Source organism: Triticum urartu, chromosome 6 (genome assembly GCF_003073215.2).
Source record: "Triticum urartu cultivar G1812 chromosome 6, Tu2.1, whole genome shotgun sequence".
Taxonomy (NCBI): Eukaryota; Viridiplantae; Streptophyta; class Magnoliopsida; order Poales; family Poaceae; genus Triticum; species Triticum urartu.
Window position 1 is genome coordinate 459356999 of NC_053027.1, and position 26266 is coordinate 459383264.

A 26266-nucleotide genomic window follows, 5' to 3' on the forward strand; every position below is an offset into this window, starting at 1 on the left:
AGAGAAATTTTTATTGCTTGCAACGATGACAACTTACTTGAAGGATCTTACTCAATCCATAGGTAGATATGGTGGACTCTCATGGCAAAACTGGGTTTAAGGATATTTGGAAGCACAAGTAGTATCTCTACTTGGTGCAAAGAATTTGGCTAGCATGAGAGGGAAAGGCAAGCTCAACATGTTGGATGATCCAAGACAATATAATTTATTTCAGATGTAAGAAAACATAACCCATTACGTTGTCTTCCTTGTCCAACGTCAACTCTTTAGCATGTCATATTTTAATGAGTGCTCACAATCATAAAAGATGTTCAAGATACTATATTTATATGTGAAAACCTCTCTTTCTTTATTACTTCCTATTAATTGCAACGATGACCAAAACTATGTTTGTCAACTCTCAACAACTTTTATTCATCATACTCTTTATATGTGAAGTCATTACTCTCCATAAGATCCATATGATCTCTTTATTTCTTTTTATCTTTTATTTTATTTTATTCCCTCAAGATCATAGTAAGATAGTCAAGCCCTTGACTCAACACTAATATTTATTATATATAGCTCACGGACTTGATTACATAGAAGGATCATAAAGCAAAACTCAAAACTAGATCATACTAAAACTTTATTCTACTAGATCAAGATATTACCAAAAGGATCGAACTAAGAAAAATGGTAAAGATAAAAGTGATGGTGATACGATACCGGGGCACTCCCCCAAGCTTGGCAGTTGCCAAGGGGAGTCCCCATGCCCATGTGTTTATGTCTCTTTCTTCGGGGTTGGTGATGTGATATTCTTGGTGATGATGCCCCTCAGGATATGATTCTCTTCCTCGAGCTTATTGACTTGCTGCTTGAGGTCCATTATTTATTTATGGAGCTTGCCCGTGACGGCTAAAGCTCCTTTCACCCAAGGATGTTGCATAGCTACGGGAGAACAAGCAACACTCTTTTTCATATTTTCATAAGAAATAAATCTAACGTTGGAAGGGATGACCGAGTTTGGAATAGCAGAGCTCCGTAGTCCCCCCATCATGAATCCGGCTCGGAAACGAAAGTAACTTCTTGATCCTCCTCCATGGCATCTATCCTTTTCAAGTCGGCCTCCATCTCTTCCTCGGTTGATGGACCAAAGTGGTCAGCATCGTTGTTTGCTCTTGGCCCTGGTGTCGGATGAGACACCCAACTCTCCCCGACTGACTCTTGAGAAGACATCTTGCTCTAAATCTGTAGCAGAAACAGCTCGAAACAAAGACAGAAGATATTTGTGTGATATGGTGGTCAAAATCTTCGGGAGATTATATAATGAATTTTTACTGACCAAAAGAAGTATCGTGCAAGAAAACAGAGTCCGGAGAGCACACGAGGTGCCCACGATGCAGGGGGGCACGCCCAGGGGGGTAGGGTGCACCCTCCACCCTCGTGGACGCCTCGTGTCCTTCCCGGACTGCTTCTTATTTTCCTATTTTCTTAAATATTCCAAAACAGAGAAAAATTGCCATTAGAACTGTTTTGGAGTCGGTTTACTTACCGTACCACGTACCTATTCCTTTTCGGAGTCTGAAACGTTCTGGAAAGTGTCCCTTATGTATTCCTCCATGGTTACGGTTTCAATAACATTAGTTTCAACATTTACGGGATTACCTGAGATATAATGTTTGATTCTTTGACCGTTCACCACCCTCGGATTTGTGCCTTTGAAGTTGTTTATTTTTATGGCACCGGAACGATTGACCTCCTCGATGACGTAAGGACATTCCCATTTAGAGAGGAGTTTGCCTACAAAAAATCTTAAACGAGAGTTGTATAATAATACATAATCACCTACATTAAACTCACGTTTTTGTATCCTTTTTTCATGCCATCTTTTAACTTTTTCTTTAAACAGTTTGGCATTCTCATAGGCCTGGGTTCTCCATTCATCAAGTGAGCTAATGTCAAAAAGCCTCTTCTCACCGGCAAGTTTGAAATCATAATTGGGCTCTTTAATGGCCCAATATGCCTTATGTTCTAGTTCAAGAGGTAAGTGACATGCCTTTCCATAAACCAGTTTATACGGAGACATACCCATAGGATTTTTGTATGCAGTTATATAGGCCCATAATGCATCATCAAGTTTCTTGGACCAATTCTTCCTAGATCTATTAACAGTCTTTTGCAAAATTAATTTATGCTCTCTATTACTCAATTCTACCTGGCCACTAGATTGTGGGTGGTATGGAGATGCAATTCTATGGTTAACATCATACTTAGCAAGCATTTTACGAAAGGCACCATGATTACACCCTCGATGCGGCTATATCTCCTACGTGTCGAAGCACGACTTAGAGGCATAACCGCATTGAAAGCAATGTCGCAAGTAAGGCCAATCTTCACAACATCCCATGTAATATAGATAATAAAAGAGGAAGGTACATAGTTGGCTTACACTCGCCACGTCACACAAAGTACATAAATAACATTACATCATCCAATCACTCATGGCCCGACTACGGTGCCAAAATAAAAGATCAACCCAACATGCGACACGGTCCCGATCGCCCCGACTGGGCACCACTACTGATCATCAGGGAAAGACACATAGTAACGGCATGAGTCCTCGTCGAACTCCCACTTGAGCTCAAGCGCGTCATCTGGAACGGAGTCGTCTGGCCCTGCATCTGGTTTGGAAGTAATCTGTGAGCCACAGGGACTCAGCAATCTCGCACCCTCGCGATCAAGACTATTTAAGCTTATAGGTAAGGCAAGGTAAATATGTGGAGCTGCAGCAAGCGACTAGCAAAAATATGGTGGCTAACCTATTCGCAAATGAGAGCGAGAAGAGAAGGCAATGCACGACCGAAATAACTAGAGAACAACCTGCGCAAACATTACTCCAACACCGTGTTCACTTCTCGGACTCCGCCGAGAAGAGACCATCACGGTAACACACTCAGTTGATTCATTTTAATTAAGTTAAGGTTCAAGTTATCTACAACCGGACATTAACAAATTCCCATCTGCCCATAACCGCGGGCATGGCTTTCGGAAGTTCAAAACCCTGCAGGGGAGTCCCAATTTAGCCCATGACAAGCTCTCACGGTCAACGAAGGATATACCTTCTCCCGAGACATTCCGATCAGACTCGGTATCCCGGTTCTACAAGACACTTCGACAAGTTAAAACAAATCCAGCAACACCGCCCGAATGTGCCGACAAATCCCGATAGGAGCTGCACATATCTCGTTCCCAGGGCACACTCAGATGAACACTATGTACAACTAAAACCAAACCTCGAGTTGCCCCGAGGTGGCGCTGCAAGTGGCTCTGTTTGGACTAACACTCAGAGGAGCACTGGCCCGGGGGGGGGGGGTTAAATAAGATGACCCTCGGGCTCCGGAAACCCAATGGAAAAAGAGGCTAGGTGGCAAATAGTAAAACCAAGGTTGGGCATTACTGGAAGAGCTTTATTCAAGGCGAACTATCAAGGGGTTCCCATTATCACCCAACCGCGTAAGGAACGCAAAATCCGGGAACATAACACCGATATGACGGAAAACTAGGGTGGCAAGAGTGGAACAAAACACTAGGAAAAAGGCCGAGCCTTCCACCCTTTACCAAGTATATAGATGCATTAAGATAACAAGATAATATAATGATATCCCAACAAGAAAATAATGTTCCAACAAGGAACAGTCTCCAATCTTCACCTGCAACTAGCAACGCTATAAGAGGGGCTGAGCAAAGCGGTAACATAGCCAATCAACGGTTTGCTAGGACATGGTGGGTTAGAGGTTTGACATGGCAATTTGGGAGGCAGGATAAGCAAGTGGTAGGCATCGTAGCATAGGCATAGCAAAAGAGCGAGCATCTAGCAAAGCAAAGATAGAAGTGATTTCGAGGGTATGATCATCTTGCCTGCAAAGTTGTCAGAGTAGACTGGATCCTCGAAAGCAAACTCAACGGGATCCTTGTTAGCGAACTCATCTCCCGGCTCTACCCAAACAAGAAAAACAAGCAAAAAGGACACAATCAACCACGTGCAAAGCTCAAACAACATGATGCAAACATGGTATGCTATGCGGGATGCGATATGTGATGCATATGCAAGATTTGACAAGAGATGAAAGAACCTGGCCTCAACTTGGAAATCCAAGTGTGCCAGAGGAAAGGTGAGGTGATTTCGATTGAAATCGATATAAAGAACACCGGAATCGGAGACACGGTTTGGAAATGGCAAGCAATTCAAATATGGCACCGGTCTGCGATAAACAGCAAGTAGCCATCTAAATGCAACAAGACAAACATGCTACAACACCCAAACATGGCAACAAAATACAAGGTAGGGATCCACTCAAGAAGCTTAACAAAAGATGAACACTGAGCTACGGCCAATTCATCCATTAACAGGTTCAAACAAGCATGACAAAAGTGCAATTGGTAAACAGATTTCAGACTTAGTGAAATTAACACTTGTCTGGAATTTCAGATCAGGTAGCACACTTTGGAGCATGAAAACTATATGCTACAGGGCCTGAACATGGAAAAGTAAAGCATGGCATGGAGCTACTCAAAGAGCTTAACAAAAGTCCCTTAGTGACCTTGAGCCAAAAGGGATCAGAAAATACAATTACAATCATGTGAACATGGCAAAAACATAGACAGATCACAGACTTAGTGAAAAACTGGAACATGCAAAACAGATATCAAGTAGGCATGTTTACGAGCTTGATGCACTCACTAAAGAGCATGTCATGACAATCTAAGCATACACCCATCAAGAATACACATTATAAAAGCTAGACATGGCAAGAACAACAACATAGCATGCACGGATCAACTACAACATCCTCGGCAAAATCGCTAACAAGTAGACAATCTGCCCATATTCACGAAATAGCAAAAGTAGAGCTCTATTGACTCAAGGTAGGGTGCTCCATAATTGCAAACAAAGACATGGATGGATAGATCACTACAAGATTAACAAAACATCCTTACTGATCATCCTCAAAAGAGGCACGGATCACTAGGAAAGAACATGAACATATGGCATATTGATAAGAACAGCTCAAAGACTTAGTGGAATTGCTAAGTCCCTGAAATCAGCATTAACGAATGCACCACTTTGCAAGCTTGTGCTAGTCACCACACACATCACAAAAATACATGGATGGAACCTATGGAAAGATGACAAAGCATATAACAAAACACATGTAGAGGTCATGAGCATATCATGCACACATTAATTATGGCAAAAATGACAAATAGCTATTTGGAGCAGCAGATCTGACACTTAACTCAAATAGCACTCTTCCAACAGCATTTCGGGCATCAATATGAACTCGAATGAAAATGATGCAATGAGATGAAATGATGTGCTCTCTGAGACGAACATTTTGATATGCTATATGCCCAAAACGGATCTACGGATGCAAAGTTACGGCACGATGAACATGGCAATTTGGACTGCAGACTTAGGGAAAAAATGGGGTCAACCTAGGGTTTTCAGATCTGGATCGGATCGCCGGCACGGTTCCCGAAGCAGCTCGCCGGAGTTCCTGTAGCAGAGCTCGCCGGAGGGAAGTAGGGGACGTCGAGGGGACTGGCGGATCCGGCGAGAGGGGTCGCCGGAGATGGCGCGGCCGGGCGCGGTCGCCGGAGCCGGGAGCTCCTCTCCCTGGCAAGGGCGCCGGCGAGGCCTTGAGGCGGCGGGGCGAGGTCCGGTGGCGGCGGCCGGCGATGTGGCCAGACCCGAGGAGGACGGCGGCGGGCGGCAGGAGCTCGATCTGGCCCGGGCGCGGCGCGGGCGGGCCTGCTCCGGGCCGGCGGGCCTGGCGGCGGGGAAGTGGGCGCGGCGAATAGGAGGCGGACACGTGGCGGCGGCGGCTGGGTCGGACGTGTCCGGCCCGAGCGGACGCATCCGGAGGCGAGAGGTGGGAGGCGACTAGGGTTTCACCCGTGATTTCGAATGAGGGAGGTATTTATAGGCATAGAGGGAGCTAGGAGTGTCCAAATGAGGTGCGGTTTTCGGCCACGCGATCGTGATCGAACGCTCTAGAAGATGGAGAGAGTTTTGGTGGGTTTTGGGCCAAAATGGAGGGGTGTTGGGATGCAACACACACGAGGCCTTTTCGGTCCCTCGGTTAACTGTTGGAGCATCAAACGAAGTCCAAATGGTACGAAACTTGACAGGCGGTCTACCGGTAGTAAACCAAGGCCGCTTGGCAAGTCTCGGTCCAATCTGGAAATGTTTAATCCCCACACACGAAAGAAAGGTAGAAAAGACCACCGGAGGAGAATGAAGCGCCGGAATGCAAAACAGACAACGGGAAAAATGCTCGGATGCATGAGACGAACACGTATGCAAATGCAATGCACATGATGACACGATATGAGATGCATGACAACAACAACAACACACGGAGACAAAAACCCGAACCTGAGAAAATAAAATAACTTAACACCGGAAACGGCAAGAGTTGGATTACATATTGGGTAAATCATATCCGGGGTGTTACAACACTCCACCACTACGAAAGGATCTCGTCCCGAGATCTAGGACTGGAAGAACGCCGGGTACTCAGAACGGAGGTGATCCTCGCGTTCCCAGGTGGCTTCACGGTCGGAATGGTGTGACCACTTGACTTTGAGGAATTTGATTGACTTATTGCGAGTCTTGCGTCCAGTCTCTTCAAGAATAGCAACGGGGTGCTCACGATAAGAGAGATCTTCTTGGAGCTCAATGTCTTCGAAGTTGACGGTGCGGTCAGGAGTCTTGAAGCACTTGCGGAGCTGAGAGACATGGAACACGTCGTGAACATTTGCAAAGTTTGAAGGAAGCTCGAGTTGATAGGCGAGATCGCCTGTCTTGCTGACGATCTTGAAAGGTCCCACGTATCTAGGGGCAAGCTTCCCTTTGATACCGAAGCGACGAGTACCTTTCATTTGAGAGACGCGGAGGTAAACATGATCTCCGATCTTGAAAGCCAAATCACGGTACTTACTATCATAGTAGCTCTTCTGGCGCGATTGCGCTGCTTTGAGGTTATCTCGAATGACTTTGCACATTTCCTCTGCCTCTGTGATTAAGTCATTACCCAAAAGTTGACGTTCACCGGTTTCAGACCAGTTTAGAGGGGTATGACACTTCCTGCCATACAGAATTTCGAATGGGGCCTTGCCCGAACTTGCTTGAAAACTGTTGTAGGAGAATTCAGCATATGAAAGACAATCTTCCCACTTTATGCCGAAGGAGATCACACAAGCCCTGAGCATATCTTCAAGAATCTGATTGACACGCTCGACTTGACCGCTAGTTTGAGGATGGAAAGCTGTGCTGAAGCGGATGTTGGTGCCCATGGCCTTCTGAAAAGAATCCCAAAACTTGGAGGTAAAGATGCTGCCACGGTCTAAAGAGATCACCTATGGAATTCCGTGCAGCAAGACAATCCGAGAGGTATACAGCTCCGCCAATTGAGCTGCTGTGATAGACTCTTTGATAGGCAAAAAGTGAGCCACTTTAGTGAGTTTGTCGATGACAACGAATATAGCATCATTGCCACGCTTGGACTTTGGAAACCCAGTCACGAAGTCCATCTCAATGTGGTCAAACTTCCATTCTGGAATGGCAAGAGGTTGGAGGAGACCAGCTGGCCTTTGGTGTTCCGCCTTCACTCTTCTGCAGACATCACATACATTCACGAACTGAGCAATCTCGTGCTTCATTCGAGTCCACCAATAAGCCTGCTTGAGGTCCTGATACATCTTCGTGCTCCCAGGGTGGATGGAGAGGAGTGAATTGTGAGCCTCGTTCATGATAACTTTGCAAAGATCACCTTTGGTCACAACAATACGATCCTCGAAGAAGAGAGTATCCTTGTCATCAAGGCGGTAGCACTTGTACTTGGGTTGGCTCTTGGCAATCCCAATCTTCACCTTCTTCACCATAGCATCAAGAAGCTGAGCTTGGCGAATATGGTATTCCAAGGTAGGAGAGACTTGAAGGTTGGCGAGGAAACCTTGAGGAACAACTTGCAGATTAAGTTTGCGGAAAGCTTCACAAAGCTCGGGTTGATAAGGCTTGAGAATCAGGCTGTTGCAATAAGCCTTCCTGCTCAAAGTGTCAGCAATCACATTGGCCTTGCCTGGAGTATACTCGATACTCGGATTATACTCTTGAATCATTTCGACCCATCGAGTCTGCCTGAGGTTGAGATTAGGCTGAGTGAAGATGTACTTGAGACTCTTGTGATCAGTGAAGATGTCCACTTTTCTTCCCAATAAGAGATGTCTCCAAATCCAAAGAGCATGCACAACTGCCGCCAACTCGAGGTCATGAGTGGGGTAGTTCTTCTTGTTGGGCTTCAACTGGCGAGATGTATAAGCCACAACTTTCTTCTCTTGCATCAACACTGCACCAAGACCTTGGAGAGAGGCATCGTAGAAGACCTCAGACGGTTTAGATTCATCAGGAGGAGTCAGAACTGGAGCAGTGACCAATTTCTCTTTCAAAGTGTTGAAAGCAATGTCACACTCCGGAGACCAAACGTACTTGACGTGCTTCTGGAGAAGATTTGAAAGAGGCTTCGCGATCTTTGAAAAGTTCTCAACGAACCTTCGACAGTAGCTTGCGAGACCGAGGAAGCTACGGAGTTGCTTCACGTTCTGAGGTGGTTCCCAATTCACAATTCCAGACACCTTCTCAAGATTCACTGCAATGCCCTTGGCAGAGATGATATGCCCAAGATATAGAACCTCATCAAGCCAAAATTCGCACTTTGAGAACTTGGCATAGAACTGGTGTTCCCTGAGCTTATCGAGCACCAAACGCAAGTGCTTGGCATGATCTTCCTTGTTCTTCGAAAAGACTAGAATGTCATCGAGATAGACCAAAACGAAGTCATTGGTGTAGGCATTGAAGATGAAGTTCATCATGCGAGAGAAATTCGGAGGAGCATTGACGAGGCCAAAAGACATGACAGTGTATTCATATGAACCATAGCTTGTCCTGAAAGCCGTCTTGGGAATATCTTGCTCACGGATTCGAATCTGATGATAACCCATACGGAGATCAAGCTTGGAGAATACTTGGGCACCTTTGAGTTGTTCGAACAGCTCGTTGATGTTGGGAAGTGGGTACTTGTTCTTGATAGTCTTCTTGTTCAATGAACGGTAATCAACACAAAGTCGGTCCGTTCCATCCTTCTTCTTCACAAAAAGAACTCCACAACCCCACGGAGAAGAACTAGGTCGGATGAGACCCATTCTCTCTTGAATATCGAGTTGCTTCTTCAGCTCCTTCAACTCTTCAGGTCCGAGCTTGTAAGGACGCTTGCACACCGGTTCCGTGCCAGGCTCAAGATCGATGACGAATTCAAATGGCCGGTGCGGAGGCATTCCTGGAAGCTCTTCTGGAAAGACGTCTTGATATTCGCAAACGACTGGAATTTGAGAGATGGCATCGAGTTCACCCTTCTCATTAAGAGAAAATAGACGGATTGTATCATCACAAGCGGCAAAGACAATTACATCCTCAGACAAATGAGTTAATTGAATCTGCCTGGCAGCACAATCAAGATGCGCCTTGTGCTTAGAAAGCTAATCCATTCCGAGAATAAGATCAATATCCGAATTACCAAGAACCACTGGAAAAGAAAGGAACTTGTAGTCGCCCAACGTGATAGAGACATCCGGGACGCAATTGTTAGAAGTCATTTGCTTGCCCGGAGACACAATCTTCAACGGGACAGGAATCCTTTCGGTCACAAAATCATGCTTGGCAACAAATGGTGTTGAAATAAAAGAAAGCGATGCACCAGTGTCAAAAAGAACTTTTGCAGGAACATTGGTAACAGGAAGGTTACCCATGATGACATCGGGCAAGTCCTCTACCTGAGCTGCATTCAGCAAGTTGACCTTGGCATGCTTGGGGTTATGCTTGACCACAGCTGCACTTGCCGATCTCACAGGAGGAGGAGGAGGGAGACGCCTCTGATTGAAGCATTTGTTGGCATAGTGACCCTTCTGTTGGCACTTGTTGCACATGACCTCTGAAAGCGGACGGTGATATGGAGCACTCGATCTTGGAGCTTGAGACGAAGTCTTGTTCTAAAAGCCAGGGTTGGGTGGGTGGGAAGATCCACTGCCACCTTTGCTCTTCTGATACGGCTGACGGAACGGAGGAGGAGGAAGCCAATACTTCTGCTGCTTGGCCACTTGAGTAGAGGAAGAAGGAGTAGCATCTCTGACTCGCTTCTTGGAAGCATCACACTTCAGTTGAGCAGCCTCTTGCTTCAATGCCATGTTGTAGAACTCATCGTACCTCAAGGGCTCAAAGAGAACAAGAGCTAGCTGGATTTCTTCTCTGAGACCACCCCTGAACTGGTATATCATGCTCTTCTCGTTAGGGACGTCCTGCTTAGCAAAGCGGGCGAGCTTCTGAAACAACTCGTTGTAGTCATAGACAGACATGGAGCCTTGCTTCAGGTTGCGGAATTCCTCACGCTTGCTTTCAACCACGCTCTGGGGAATATGATGAGCTTTGAAGTCTTGACGGAATTCATCCCAGGTAATCACACGGCCTCCTCTGGAATCCTTGTACTGCTGGAACCATTCTGCAGCTTGGTCTTTGAGTTGGAAGGAAGCGAACTTGACAAAGTCCTTAGGCCTGACGTTACTACACTCGAAATGCTTGCATAGGTCCACAAGCCAATCGTCAGCATCAGTTGCCTCAACACAATTGCTGAAGGTCTTTGGATGGTTTGCAAGGAACTAGTTGAGTGTAGCAAAGTGATTCTGATTGTTGCCTTGGTTGCCTTGGTTCGCTTGATTGCGCTCTTGAAGAATTTGCATGATCAACTGCGTGTTTACATTGGTAGCGGACATCACAGCTTGCCATGCCTCCGGAGGAGGGGGAGGTGGTGGTGGATCCTGATTCTGATTCTGATTGCTGCTCTTAGCGGGAGCCATCCTGAAGAGGGTGACATCCGTTAGCACATTGACAGACAAAATGAAGCTGAATCAAGCGGGTTGAAATTGCAACATATAGTCTTCACATCCGAACATAAGAACGAATGCATTCCACTTGAAATGGTCACATATCCATAAATTGAGAAGCCACTTAGAATTTAGGTAGAGGAATAAATCAACAAGGTACGGAACAAGAACGAATACTCGGTAAGAAATCCCAATCTCAAACCAAATATCCATGGAAGAAGAGCTAGAGCTACAAGAATTCCCACCTATGAAACTCCCGAACCTTTCCGGTTATGCAATTAGGTGTTGGGGATACAGGGGAAGCATAATATCTCACCCAAATCTAGCAAATCCTGCATCCAACTGTATCCATCCTTCAACACATAACCGAGAAAAACTTCGGAAACCATCTACCTCAACCTTCGAAAAGCATCCGTTATACAAGTTATGGCAATACTCCCGAACTCCCGCCCCAGTACTAGGTGGCGTCGAGGTTATCTCACCAACAGCTGCATAAAAGAGATTTTCGATGTCGGCGTACTAAACTCAGGTATTCCAGAACTGCAACGATAAAATTGTGACGACAACACCTCGGAGCTCAACTCCCCGGGACACTGCCACAACCCCTAAATGACAGTTGGCACCAAGAACAATGTTCTCGTCACAAATCCATCAGAACGATTCCGAGTTACCCGCGTGATCCTAAATTTTTTTTAGTGAAATTTGAGAAGAGAAGAGTCAAAACTCTACGTCAGGATGCCTTACCAGAGCGATCAGGAGACTGGGGAGTAAAAAGAATTCCTAAACTCTCCGATATATAATTCCTAAATGACTCAAAACATTTTTCTAGACTCAACAACGGCTGCTAAAAACGATCAAGCAGTGGGGGCTCCTAAGGTCGGGGAAGGCTTTGATTACCAACTTGTAACGCCCTCGATGCGGCTATATCTCCTACGTGTCGAAGCACGACTTAGAGGCATAACCGCATTGAAAGCAATGTCGCAAGTAAGTCAATCTTCACAACATCCCATGTAATATAGATAATAAAAGAGGAAGGTACATAGTTGGCTTACACTCGCCACGTCACACAAAGTACATAAATAACATTACATCATCCAATCACTCATGGCCCGACTACGGTGCCAAAATAAAAGATCAACCCAACATGCGACACGGTCCCGATCGCCCCGACTGGGCACCACTACTGATCATCAGGGAAAGACACATAGTAACGGCATGAGTCCTCGTCGAACTCCCACTTGAGCTCAAGCGCGTCATCTGGAACGGAGTCGTCTGGCCCTGCATCTGGTTTGGAAGTAATCTGTGAGCCACAGGGACTCAGCAATCTCGCACCCTCGCGATCAAGACTATTTAAGCTTATAGGTAAGGCAAGGTAAATATGTGGAGCTGCAGCAAGCGACTAGCAAAAATATGGTGGCTAACCTATTCGCAAATGAGAGCGAGAAGAGAAGGCAATGCACGACCGAAATAACTAGAGAACAACCTGCGCAAACATTACTCCAACACCGTGTTCACTTCTCGGACTCCGCCGAGAAGAGACCATCACGGTAACACACTTAGTTGATTCATTTTAATTAAGTTAAGGTTCAAGTTATCTACAACCGGACATTAACAAATTCCCATCTGCCCATAACCGCGGGCACGGCTTTCAAAAGTTCAAAACCCTGCAGGGGAGTCCCAACTTAGCCCATGACAAGCTCTCACGGTCAATGAAGGATATACCTTCTCCCAAGACATTTCGATCAGACTCGGTATCCCGGTTCTACAAGACACTTTGACAAGTTAAAACAAATCCAGCAACACCGCCCGAATGTGCCGACAAATCCTGATAGGAGCTGCACATATCTCGTTCCCAGGGCACACTCAGATGAACACTACGTACAACTAAAACCAAACCTCGAGTTGCCTCGAGGTGGCGCTGAAAGTGGCTCTGTTTGGACCAACACTCAGAGGAGCACTGTCCCGGGGGGGGGGGGTTTAAATAAGATGACCCTTGGGCTCCGGAAACCCAAGGGAAAAAGAGGCTAGGTGGCAAATGGTAAAACCAAGGTTGGGCATTGCTGGAAGAGCTTTATTCAAGGCGAACTGTCAAGGGGTTCCCATTATCACCCAACCACGTAAGAAACGCAAAATCCGGGAACATAACATCGATATGACGGAAAACTAGGGCGGCAAGAGTGGAACAAAACACTAGGCAAAAGGCCGAGCCTTCCACCCTTCACCAAGTATATAGATGCATTAAGATAACAAGATAATATAATGATATCCCAAAAAGAAAATAATGTTCCAACAAGGAACAGTCTCCAATCTTCACCTGCAACTAGCAATGCTATAAGAGGGGCTGAGCAAAGCGGTAACATAGCCAATCAACGGTTTGCTAGGAGATGGTGGGTTAGAGGTTTGACATGGCAATTTGGGAGGCAGGATAAGCAAGTGGTAGGCATCGTAGCATAGGCATAGCAAAAGAGCGAGCATCTAGCAAAGCAAAGATAGAAGTGATTTCGAGGGTATGATCATCTTGCCTGCAAAGTTGTCAGAGTAGACTAGATCCTCGAAAGCAAACTCAACGGGCTCCTTGTTAGCGAACTCGTCTCTCGGCTCTACCCAAATAAGACAAACAAGCAAAAAGGACACAATCAACCACGTGCAAAGCTCAAACAACATGATGCAAACATGGTATGCTATGCGGGATGCGATATTGATGCATATGCAAGATTTGACAAGAGATGAAAGAACCTGGCCTCAACTTGGAAATCCAAGTGTGCCACTGGAAAGGTGAGGTGATTTCGGTTGAAATCGATATAAAGAACACCGGAATCGGAGACACGGTTTGGAAATGGCAAGCAATTCAAATATGGCACCGGTCTGCGATAAACACCAAGTAGCCATCTAAATGCAACAAGACAAACATGCTACAACACCCAAAAATGGCAACAAAATACATGGAAGGGATCCACTCAAGAATCTTAACAAAAGATGAACACTGAGCTACGGCCAATTCATCCATTAACAGGTTCAAACAAGCATGGCAAAAGTGCAATTGGTAAACAAATTTCAGACTTAGTGAAATTAACACTTGTCTGGAATTTCAGATCAGGTAGCACACTTTGGAGCATGAAAACTATATGCTACAGGGTCTGAACATGGCAAAGTAAAGCATGGCATGGAGATACTCAAAGAGCTTAACAAAAGTCCCTTAGTGACCTTGAGCCAAAAGGGATCAGAAAATACAATTACAAGCATGTGAACATGGCAAAAACATAGACAGATCACAGACTTAGTGAAAAACTGGAACATGCAAAACAGATATCAAGTAGGCATGTTTACGAGCTCGATGCACTCACTAAAGAGCATGTCATGACAAGCTAAGCATACACCCATCAAGAATACACATTATAAAAGCTAGACATGGCAAGAACAACAACATAGCATGCACGGATCAACTACAACATCCTCGGCAAAATCGCTAACAAATAGACAATCTGCCCAGATTCACGAAATAGAAAAAGTAGAGCTCGATTGACTCAAGGTAGGGTGCTCCATAATTGCAAACAAAGACATGGATGGATAGAGCACTACAAGATTAACAAAACATTCTTACTGATCATCCTCAAAAGAGGCATGGATCACTAGGAAATAACATGAACATATGGCATATTGATAAGAACAGCTCAAGGACTCTTGTGGAATTGCTAAGTCCCTGAAATCAGCATTAACGAATGCACCATTTTGCAAGCTTGTGCTAGTCACCACACACATCACAAAAATACATGGATGGCACCTCTATAAAGATGATAAAGCATATAACAAAACACATGTAGAGGTCATGAGCATATCATGCACACATTAATCGTGGCAAAAATGACAAATAGCTATTTGGAGCAGCAGATCTGACACTTAACTCAAATAGCACTCTTCCAACAGAATTTCAGGCATCAAGATGAACTCGAATGGAAATGATGCAATGAGATGAAATGATGTGCTCTCTGATACGAACATTTTGATATGCTATATGCCCAAAACGGATCTACGGATGCAAAGTTACGGCACGATGAACATGGCAATTTGGACTGCAGACTTAGGGAAAAATGGGGTCAACCTAGGGTTTTCAGATCTGGATCGGATCGCCGGCACGGTTCCCGAAGCAGCTCGCCGGAGTTCCTATAGCAGAGTTCGCCGGAGGGAAGTAGGGGACGTCGAGGGGACCGGCGGATCCGGCGAGAGGGGTCGCCGGAGATGGCACGGCCGGGCGCGGTCGCCGGAGCCGGGAGCTCCTCTGCCTGGCGCGGGCGCCGGCGAGGCCTTGAGGCAGCGGGGCGAGGTCCGGTGGCGGTGGCCGGCGATGTGGCCGGACCCGAGGAGGACGGCGGCGGGCGGCAGGAGCTCGATCTGGCCCGGGCGCGGCGCGGGCGGGCCTGCTCCGGGCCGGCGGGCCTGGCGGCGGGGAAGTGGGCGCGGCGAATAGGAGGCGGACACGTGGCGGCGGCGGCTGGGTCGGACGTGTCCGGCCCGAGCGGACGCATCCGGAGGCGAGAGGTGGGAGGCGACTAGGGTTTCACCCGTGATTTCGAATGAGGGAGGTATTTATAGGCATAGAGGGAGCTAGGAGTGTCCAAATGAGGTGCGGTTTTCGGCCACGCGATCGTGATCGAACGCTCTAGAAGATGGAGAGAGTTTTGGTGGGTTTTGGGCCAAAATGGAGGGGTGTTGGGCTGCAATACACATGAGGCCTTTTCAGTCCCTCGGTTAACCGTTGGAGCATCAAACGAAGTCCAAATGGTACGAAACTTGACAGGCGGTCTACCGGTAGTAAACCAAGCCGCTTGGCAAGTCTCGGTCCAATCCGGAAATGTTTAATCCCCACACATGAAAAAAAGGTAGAAAAGACCACTGGAGGAGAACGAAGCGCCGGAATGCAAAACGGACAACGGGAAAAATGTTCGGATGCATGAGACGAACACGTATGCAAACGCAATGCACATGATGACACGATATGAGATGCATGACAACAACAACAACACACGGAGACAAAAACCCGAACCCGAGAAAATAAAATAACTTAACACCGGAAATGACAAGAGTTGGATTACATATTGGGTAAATCATATTCGGGGTGTTACAGTCCTGGACTTGAACCGGGCGGCAGAGGCTCAACTCGATGCAGAGCGCGCGGATGCCGCTCTCATTGACGCCCTCCTGCAGGCGGAACCAGATGTCATGGACTTGAACTGGGTGGCGGAGGCTCGACTCGACGCGGTGCGCGCGGATGCCGCTGCCATCGAGGCCCTCCTGCAGGAGGAACTGGACGTCATCGACTTGAACCGGGCTGTGCTCTCGTCCGTGTAGAGCGCCCGCACGCTACGCTTGAACGAGTAGCTAGAGGCCGAGGACAACCACGGTGCGGAGACACACGTCGGCTGGTTCACGCCGGCAGCCAAAGACGACGAGGCCGTCTCTTTCCACGAGCAGCGATAGTTTTTCTTTATGTTGTTGTTTTTATGGATCTTTTGCTGTGTAAAAACATATATTTGTTATGCAAGTCACCTGACTTGGGTCAGTCTACCATTTCAGGCGGTTGGATGAATATCCTACGTCTCCTAACCCTTCTTTCCTTCTTCCTCACCTCTTCTTCTTCCCCAACAGACCACCGCATGGGCCGTACGAATACTCCCCAACATGCGGTTGGATAAACATACTCTATGAACGAAAATTATGTGTCAGCGATAGGATGGCTGAGTTTGGTTTGTTCACATGCGACAACACGTGCCAGTGAGGGTGCGTTCCCTTGGTTGGGTTTGCGGCGTGCAGGAGCGACTGTGTGAGGGTGCGGTGCGACCGCGGCGTGTAGGAGCGACCGTGTTAGGGTGCGATGCGACCGCGGCAGCCGTGCACAAGTGTACCTCCTTCTCATTTTGAAAACTTTAGGCAAGCTTGGCAAAAATGTGTGGCGAAGTTTAGCAATGCAAGGCCTAGACCCAAACAGGATAAGTACGTACGTACTAGGAGTACTAGTGTTAAAAAAGAAAGGTGGGGTTTTCCTTCGCGGGATTTAATCGATACAAATCCTTGTTTCACGTGTCAATTAATGCGTATTTTTTTCTCCAAAGACCAAAGAGCTAACCATCTCACTCCTCATCGCTTGATAATGCAACACCATGCAAACCAACCTTCTCACTTCCGCATGCATGCATGTCGTCTCTCTCTCTCCCCTGTCCATCTCTCTGCACGCATGCGCCTCTCGCTCTCTCTCCTGTTTCTACATGCAAGTAGCTCTCTCTGCCTTGGGAAGATGCGAAGCACATGGGAAAGAGAGATGGGATTACTGCAGGCACGCATGCGGTGGAAAGGGATGGAGGGCCCGGTTGGAAAGAGCAGCGAAAAAATGCCAATGCGCAGAGCATTGCGGGGAAAACGAAATTTTCTTAGACGCAGACAAAAAAGGACCGGAGGGAGTACTACTAGGAGTACTAGTGCGGTGAGATGGTTTCTCGAAGAACACGATGGAGAAGCGGAGTCAGCGAAGAGTGAAATGATGGTTGCTTCATCCGTGCTTTTGTGATTTGAGCCTCACTGCTTTGTGATTTGTGATAGAAGGGACAGGGGAGTAGACTCTATGCTCTATACTGTACTACATGCGTCCAAGTATGGGAGAAAGAGGAGAGACGTTGCATTTTTCTATTCCTTCAATCAATCAATCAGGGAGCTTCGGTTCCATCTTTTTGGCTTTGGAAACACCGTCCACAATGGTTCCCACGATGCCAAAAGCTATTTTCACATTTGGCTACACATTGTGGATGCCCTTAACCATACCACTTGGTTTTGCTCCTGTGTGCTCTCTATACAAATCTCAATTATATTGATCTAAAAAATTATAGAATCAAGATAAGTAAAAAGGAGGTGATTTTGCCGCGCGGATGGCGGGGGAGGTTTCTTATTTGAGCAATGCTACATCCACGTAATGGTTTACGTAAAGTTACAAACTGATGTGATGTGGGACTATTTGATTGGATTAAAGGAGAGAATTAGGCCCACCCCACCTGAAAATCAGGGGGGCATATATAGATTAGATGGAAAGTATATGTAGCAGCTACGTAGCCCTTTGTAAGTCTAGAATTAGGCTTCTTATTTTCGGAGGACGTTGTCCTCGCGGTTTGCTAACATGCGGTCCCACGTGTCAGTGCTTTACCAAGCCGATCCGCGTCCCACATGAGGCAGAACAACGACAGAAGAAACACGTGGTTAAGTTGAAGAAGATGAGGAAGAAGCGGATTCAGCAACGAGTGAAATGATGGTTGCTTCGTCCCTCCAACTTAACTACGGGAAAGGTGCAGCTTTGTGATTTGACGCCTCATTGCTCATTACTACGCCGGCGCCATGACTGGGGTGCTTCACCCCGGCTGCTCTGCACTGTATTCCGGTATGGCACGTGGACCCGGTAGCTTGATGTCCCACATGTCGGCGAAAGGGACTAGAAGATTTATGAAAGCGAGCGCTCCACTCTTACGACGGAGGAGTAGACGACACGACGGCCCAGTGAACTGTCACTTGTACTGTATAGTACTATAGTTTTGCTGTTTCGCACGATCCATCGATACAAACCCGATTAAACAGGAAAGGGAGGGATTTTTCCCGTGCGGTAGATGATACTGACCATACATTTCAAAGGCAATTTTAATGTATGCAAACTGAATAATTATAAGTAACAATATGATATCTAGTAAAACTAAAAACACATATGATTTATTGTGTTAGAGTGTAGTAGTAGTGTTGTATTGCATAGTTGTTAGATGTAACATGCGAGAACGTGTAGAGATGTAGTTTTGGAGGGCCTACAGAGAGAAAAGCGTAATACGGTCACCGAACTTCAGAATAAGCTGATTACTGTCACTATATATGTTTTGTGGTGATTATACGGTCACTTGCTCACAGTTCAGCATCGGATTGCACTTTGTTGACCGGCCAAATAGTCTACGTGGCGCCATGTTGACTAGTTAAATTGACCATGTTCCTTGTGGGTCCCACCTGTCAGTTCGCATAGGCAAAAGGTCAGATAAACACAAATTTACGCAGGCGCGACAAGGCTCCAACCCGTGCGCGGGAATCACCTGGTTGTGTATGTGTCTGTCAGGGCTTGATGTGTGCGCATGCACGTGTAGGTTGAGCACTTGAGCATGAGAGTGTGTGTTGGTCGTGTGATGTACTGGTGTGTGCATGCATGCATGCGTGCGTGCGTGCGTGTGAGTGTTGCATGCGTGCGTGGCTGCGTGTGTACGTGTGAGTGTTGCGTGCGCACGTGGGTGCATGTGTTGCGTGGATGCAGTTCGTGTGCATGCGTGCGTGTGTGTATAATCACCACACCAGCTCCTATGTGTTAAAACAGACGACTCAACATACCAATACAAGGCCACCTTGTCCGCTGTTCCCGCAGTCATGACTTCGAACCACCGTCCAAATATATTTTTGCCGTTTGTTTTCATTCTTACTAGCAAGATGCCCGTGTGTTGCACGTAACATGAAGATGCATTTGTATGACTTGTTTATCTTGTGAGAGAAAAGGATGAACGAGGGAAGGTCTTATTTGCAAATGTGGAGAGGTGTGTGGGTACCTTTTTGCAAAATTGCCATAGTTTCTTTCCTATCCGTCAGATATAAATCGGACGGCCTATATTGCAGGATGGCAGGCACACCATCATCACCAACTCTGTTTTTTATAAGAGTGTATTTTATGTATTTTATAAGAGTGTAGATGTAGAGTAGATACAAGTCGACATGTGGGCACGATGGTAGTGAGATAATGTGATGCAACACTAGAGGTGCCACGTGGAGCATTTAACTGGTCAACTAGTCATGTCATGAGCAAATACAGAGTTGTACGGTGAGCTCGTGACTGTATAATAACCACTAAACGTAAATGGTGACCGTAATGAGTGGATTCTGAAGTCCAATGTACGTATCATGCTTTCGCTTCAAATACAATGATCGTCATTGCATATATCGCGAGAGAAAGATGAAACATGCGTGAATTTTCTGGGGGCTTACTTTTAGAGGACCTGGAGATAGTTTTGTGTGCATACGTGAAAGGGGCGTACATGGGGGGTATGCGATGGAGAGAGATGCTCTTCGTTTCTCTTTATTATGACTAACTTTGTATATAGTATAAAAATATACAAATTCATAGTGCGGAATAAATATCATTGTGGGCACCATGCAATGCAAATTAGCATTCGTACTCCTCCATATAACTTTGTAATGTTGTATATATGTAGAAACTCTAAAATAATTTTTTGGCCACACTTTATTCAAAAGGAATGTTGTATGCGAAATAAACGTGAAGAGAGGGCTTTTTAGATCAATGGGGTACGTGATGTAACATGTGTGAATGTGTAGTTGATGCATTTGGCGGGGCCTAGAGAGGTATGTGTGTGTATTACGTATTCGAGAGAGTCATGTATAGAGGGGCCGGCGGGGGTGGGGGGGTGGGAGAGATAGCACGAGAAATGAGAGTGGTCTAGAAAGAGAGAGACGAATATGACATCATGAAAAGAGATTCCATTCCCTTGAGTGTGTATATGCAAGGGGGAGGCAATAGAGGCACCAGGAGAAATTTTCTGTGTGTGTGGTGTTTGTGTTGGTATGTGTGGGTGTGAGAAGATAATGAGACGTGGGGGCAGAGGGTGTGTCACCGCGTGAGGTCCGGTGGGTCGAGGTGAGGCCCTTCATTCGGTTCCGTCCTGCGCCACATTGGTCGGCCCGTGACGCATTTAGGAAGACCCATGGATGACTAGTCGTACAAGACAAAGATAGCAGAATTGTGAAGGACTCTGTGTCCACTGACAAAGCCGGCTAGGATTTGTAACCCTAGGTTCTCGGACTAAGGTAACCCCTTTATCTCTGATATTACTATTCATCCAACCTAACTTTAAGGGGCATCCTACAGAATGCTCTACTAGAATCATACTCGTCGATTAGGAAGAGAGGTGTGAGACAATGCGTGAGAGACATGCGTAAAGATAATGTGCGTACATGAGACACGTAGGCAGGTCCATGTATATAGAAAGGGTCGATGAGGATTGTGCGTGTGTATGTTTGCGATAGGAAGAGTGCTTGTGATAAAGGTTAGTGGAAATAGTTGTAAATGGTTACGAGAGGGAGGGAGGGTTATATCTAGAGCATGTATGCGAGAAAGACACCTCAGGAGAGAGTGTGTGAGCATGTGTGAGAGAGCACCGATGGAGAGTGAAACTACACGTAAAAGACTGCTCTACACATTGATTAAAGATATAAATTGTATCCAAATATTAGGATGGATCATGATATTTGCAATTCGCGTAAGGAGCGGTCATTGATCCATCAGACATCTAGATTCTATCGAATTTGAGCATGTCTATGTTATTATTCGACACAATTGATCCACATAGTTAGTATTTTGAACTCCAGACAATGCATCGCTTTAGCAATCAAATATAAACGTGAGTATAGTTCATGTTGTGTGTGTAAAGCACATTATACATACGAAAGTTACACAATGGACATTATAAATAGCTACCTATGAACTAGCATACATTTGAATTCAACTTAAGGTGGTTTAAAAAATCGAATTCAACATGAAGTCCATTCAATTATTTGAATTTGATATCATGGCATTTGTAAACCATACCTAAATTATGGGGGCACCAATCTTTGCTCTGATTTTGTACATAATAACATATGTAGTCATGTACAAAATAGATTCAAATTTAGCTCCTCCATTCCAAAATAATCGTAGTTATAGGATTTTCAAGTGTAAAAATTTCAAAAAGAAGAGGATAATTTAATGAGGTTTTCGAACATATAAGGTCAAATGTAACGTTGTCTATTTAGGTCAAGAGTACTCTAAACGTGAATGCTTGTGTTTCAAAATTTCGAACGAAGCGCCAAAAGAGCCTCTACTCGCCCGAAACCGTGTGAGACCAATGTTTGGTAGTACAAGGAAATTACTTTTCTAATAACTCCGACCCATGAAACCTACCGGCCCGACGTCCAAAGGTCTAAACCGGGGTAGGTTTGTAGCTTCATCTAGACGCCACACAACCGCATCCGAAAAACATTCATACACAATGGCCGCCTAAGCACACATGCGCGCGGCCTAAATCGCTCCCGCCCACTATTTGGGACAGCTGGGATTACCATCCTACCCCCGACCCGCAGTAGGTCTGAAATTTAAGAGGGGGGAAAAGTTTGTACTTTCCCCAAATTTCAAACAAGCGCGTCCCATCTTCTGTTCAAAAAAGCCAAAAACAAGCGTGTCCCAGACCGAAACATGGTTCCCCCCACCCGTCTGATTCCCCATTCGTACTCCGTGGGCGCCAAAACTACCTCTCCACCAGCCGCGAAACCCCGGCGTCCTCCGTCCGCCACCCCATCCCACCCATCAACCGCCGCCCTCATCCATCACGGCGGAGCCGATACCCCGACGTCGTCGTCCACCACAACCTCAACCGCAACGCCCTCCACGGCTAGTAGTTGAAGCCGAGGCCGAGCCGTCCGTACCCGAGCCAGTTCAACCACGCCGTCCTGCGCCTCACCGCTGCCGCTCCAACTTCGCCACCCTCCACCGCACCGGAGCTGTTCCTGCTACGCCGTCCTTCGCCGCCTCAGATCTGCTTCCCCTCTGCCGACATACGGCCACGGCAACACAGTCAACAATTTGGCCATGGGTTCGTCCAAGCCTGCACCCTCCAGAACATCAGTTTCCCCGGTAAAAATAACAAGATCGGCGCGACATGTGGAGGTGACCACACCGGCAACCGAAAAAGGTACTCCTCTTCCCTTATTCGTGCAAATCTTACGTCTCTGCTTGCATAGTATTCATCCCACAGAAGACACTAGTTGACCGCTTCTTCTTGATACTAGATGTTCCTAGTAACTCGCGATGCACAAGGTTTCTCCTCATATACTATTTCACCTTAGCTAGAGGTCCGTCGCCCCCCCTGAATTTCAATTTCTGTCCAGTTGATTCCCAATTAACGGAAGCATTCCCCGGCGTAACAGGTGCTAGTACGCCTATTACACCGGGGAAGCAGCGCCTTGGTGTTTATCTTAGGGGTGTGTGCGGCCTAGAGCTACTGGCGCCTGATCTGGAGGTCGGCCGGGATTAAAGGGATGGCCTGGGGGCGCTGCCAAGCACGGCGGTGGTGTGAGGTCGATGGGAGGGCGGGGCGGCGGAAGCAGGGGTCTGGGCCGGTGGTCGCTGGCGGTTCGAGAAAGATCGTCAACAGTGACTGGCGGGAGGTAGACGAAGGCCATCTGCCCGTTCCTTATAGATCAGATGGTTCATTAAAAAAATCAAATGACCTATTTATTTTCAGTCGACTGTTATCTTAGATATGACCACATGTGGTGGTGTGCTGGAGGAGTACTTGCATTTCCTGTGCTCATATATTACAAAATCATACGTAGTAGAATCTAATTTTGTTTGCCATGCAATGTTGTAGAGCTATCATATGTCTCCTGTCATTTATTTTTTAGCCACCTGCTATCTGCTACTTTTACAGTGCACTAGTTCTGCACACACTTCACCCTTACTCTCACTATTGTGTTTTTATGCAAGGGTATTTCAGACTCTGCTGCCATGAGAGAAGCCAAAAAGAAAAGAGAGAAGTCGCTCCAGCTTCGTAAGCGGGTCGGCAAGACACGTTACAGCACTATAAAGGGTGCAGTGTCAGCAGATGGAGACGGTAAACGTAGCTCTGGAGTTGATGACCTCGCTCGTAATGAACCACCATCCCAGGTGCTTGCTTTAACTTCGTGGTGTCATATGTGGTTGCATGTTCCATATGGTGTCTAGCTTGTATTCGAAAGGCTGAAGTCGGTAAGATAAGGAAATATATTTTTTACATGAACCACCATCCCGTGAGCACCAGAAGACAAATAGCTAGTCAGGGCACTGGCCGAGCCAGTGACAAGTCCAGCAAAGATAGGCATCACCTGGAAGCCAACTAAAAAGTTGCGATGGTGGCGAAGCAGCCCGCCTCCCACCAGGCTCTCAGGTCCTAGATGATCATGCTCACCACTCCAGCCGGATGTCTAGCTTGTATTGCTTCCAATTTGGTTAAATTGCATCTGCTTAGCTTACACATTATACCTTTGAATATGACATGCCTTTCTGTTTTTGGTACATACTAGTACATCTGTGTATTAACCATGTTCTTACATCAAACTAATGTTCTTGTGTATCCCTCATCAATCACTTATGACGAGGCAGGCAGGCAAGGGGACTACTCCTCATTTAAATAATGCAGCGTCAGCCTCCCGACATGATTCTCAAGAAACAGAAATGCTAGATGAAGATAGTGAACGTAGCTCTGTAGTTGATTACCGCATTTCCCCTACACTAGCATCGCAGGTGCTTGCTCTAACTTGGCAGCGTGATATGTGGTTGCATGTTGCATATGGTGTCTAGATTGTAATTCTTCCAATCTGGTTAAACTGCATGTGCTAGTCTGCTTAGCTTATACATTATACCTGTTAAAGTGACATGCCTTCCTGTATTTACTACATAGTACATCTGTCTATTAAGCATGTCCTTACATAAAACTATTTGTTTTTTTGTATCCCGCATCAATCAACATGACGAGACACCTTTAGTATATGCAGTGTGATATTAGTTGCATCTTTCATATGATTTATAGCATGTGCTGCTTCTAATTTGTTGAAATTCCATTTATGATGGGATGCTTTTAACTTGGCAGAGTCATATTGGTTGTATCATTCATGTGGTGTCTAGCTTGCATTGCTTCTTATTTGCTGGAATGGTTTCTGCTTAGTTTACACAAACAGTTGTGAACATGCCATGCCGTCCTGTTTTTCGTACATATTCCATCCTGGTATCATGTGTTTGCCTTACATCAAAGTAGTGATTGTCAGTATCATGCATGAATGAGTTCTGAAGAGAGAATTTTATTGCTTTTTCTTGTCGGTTTTACTTGACAATTCAAAATCAATAAAGCGGAAGGAAGTTAGCAAGGCAGCGGATAAAGGTGCTCCTTCCGAACGGAGGGCCTCTACAGTTTCTACTCCTCCACACCCCCAAGATGATTTCCAAGACAACACATGCATGACACTCAACAAAGCTGTGTTTATGATGAGCATGTCTCCCCTAGTGCAGCATCATCGGTGCTCCCTCTAACTTGGCACTGTTATATGTGGTTGCATGTTATGTGTGATGTCTAGCTTGTATTGCTTCTAATTTTGTTGAATTCCATCTGCTTACTTTACACATTCTACTTGAATAAGACACATGTTCCTGTTTCTAGAACATACAATATCTGTCTATCACACCATGTTCTTACATCAAATTACTACTGTTGTGTAACCTGCAACAATCACTTATCATAAGACATGTTTGACTTTGGAGTGTGATATAGGTTACATCTCACATTCTTTTCTAGCTTGTACTACTAATTTGTTGAAATGGCACTTATGACGAGACAGTTTTAACTTGGTAGAGTGATATTCGTTGCATCTTTCATATGGTGTCTAGCTTTCATTGCTTCTAATTTGTTGAAATGCCTTCTCCTTAGTTTACACATCATAAGCTGTGAATATGCAATGGTGTGAATATGCAATGGCACTAATGACGAGAGACCTCTAACATGGTAGTGTGATGTTGTTTGCATCTTGCATATGACTTATTTCTTGTACTGCTTCACATTTGTTTAAACGCCATTTATGATAAGACATTGTTAACTTGGCAGAGCGATTTTTGTAGCATCTTTCATATGGTGTCTACCTTCCATTGCATTGCTTCTAATTTGGTGAAATGTCTTCTTCTTAGTTTACACATCATAGTTCTGGTTATCTCTTCCGTCCTATTTTTCATACATATTACATCCTCCTATCATGTGGTTGTCTAACATCAAAGTTCAGTTCATGTGCATCACGCATCAATTTGTTCTGAAGAACTAAATTTTTATTCGTTTTTCTTGTCGGCTTGACTTAACATGGCACAGAGAAAGAGGAAGAAACACAGAATGGCAGGGAATGAGAAGCGGATGAATCCTGTAGATTCTACTGGTACTGATGGTGCAATAGAAGGTCAAAGTCCAGCAGAAAATTCTACAAACACGGCATCCCATGCTACAGGAGTTGCAAAAAAAGCCAAACAGAAACAAATAGCTGCCACCAAACAAGCAAAGACAACCCTAGTTCTTGCAACACCTACCACAGTACTACCAGCTGCATGACTTACTCGTGCGTCAACTGAGCTAGCAGCACGTTCCCAAGCTCCCTTGCCACCTGACACTACTTC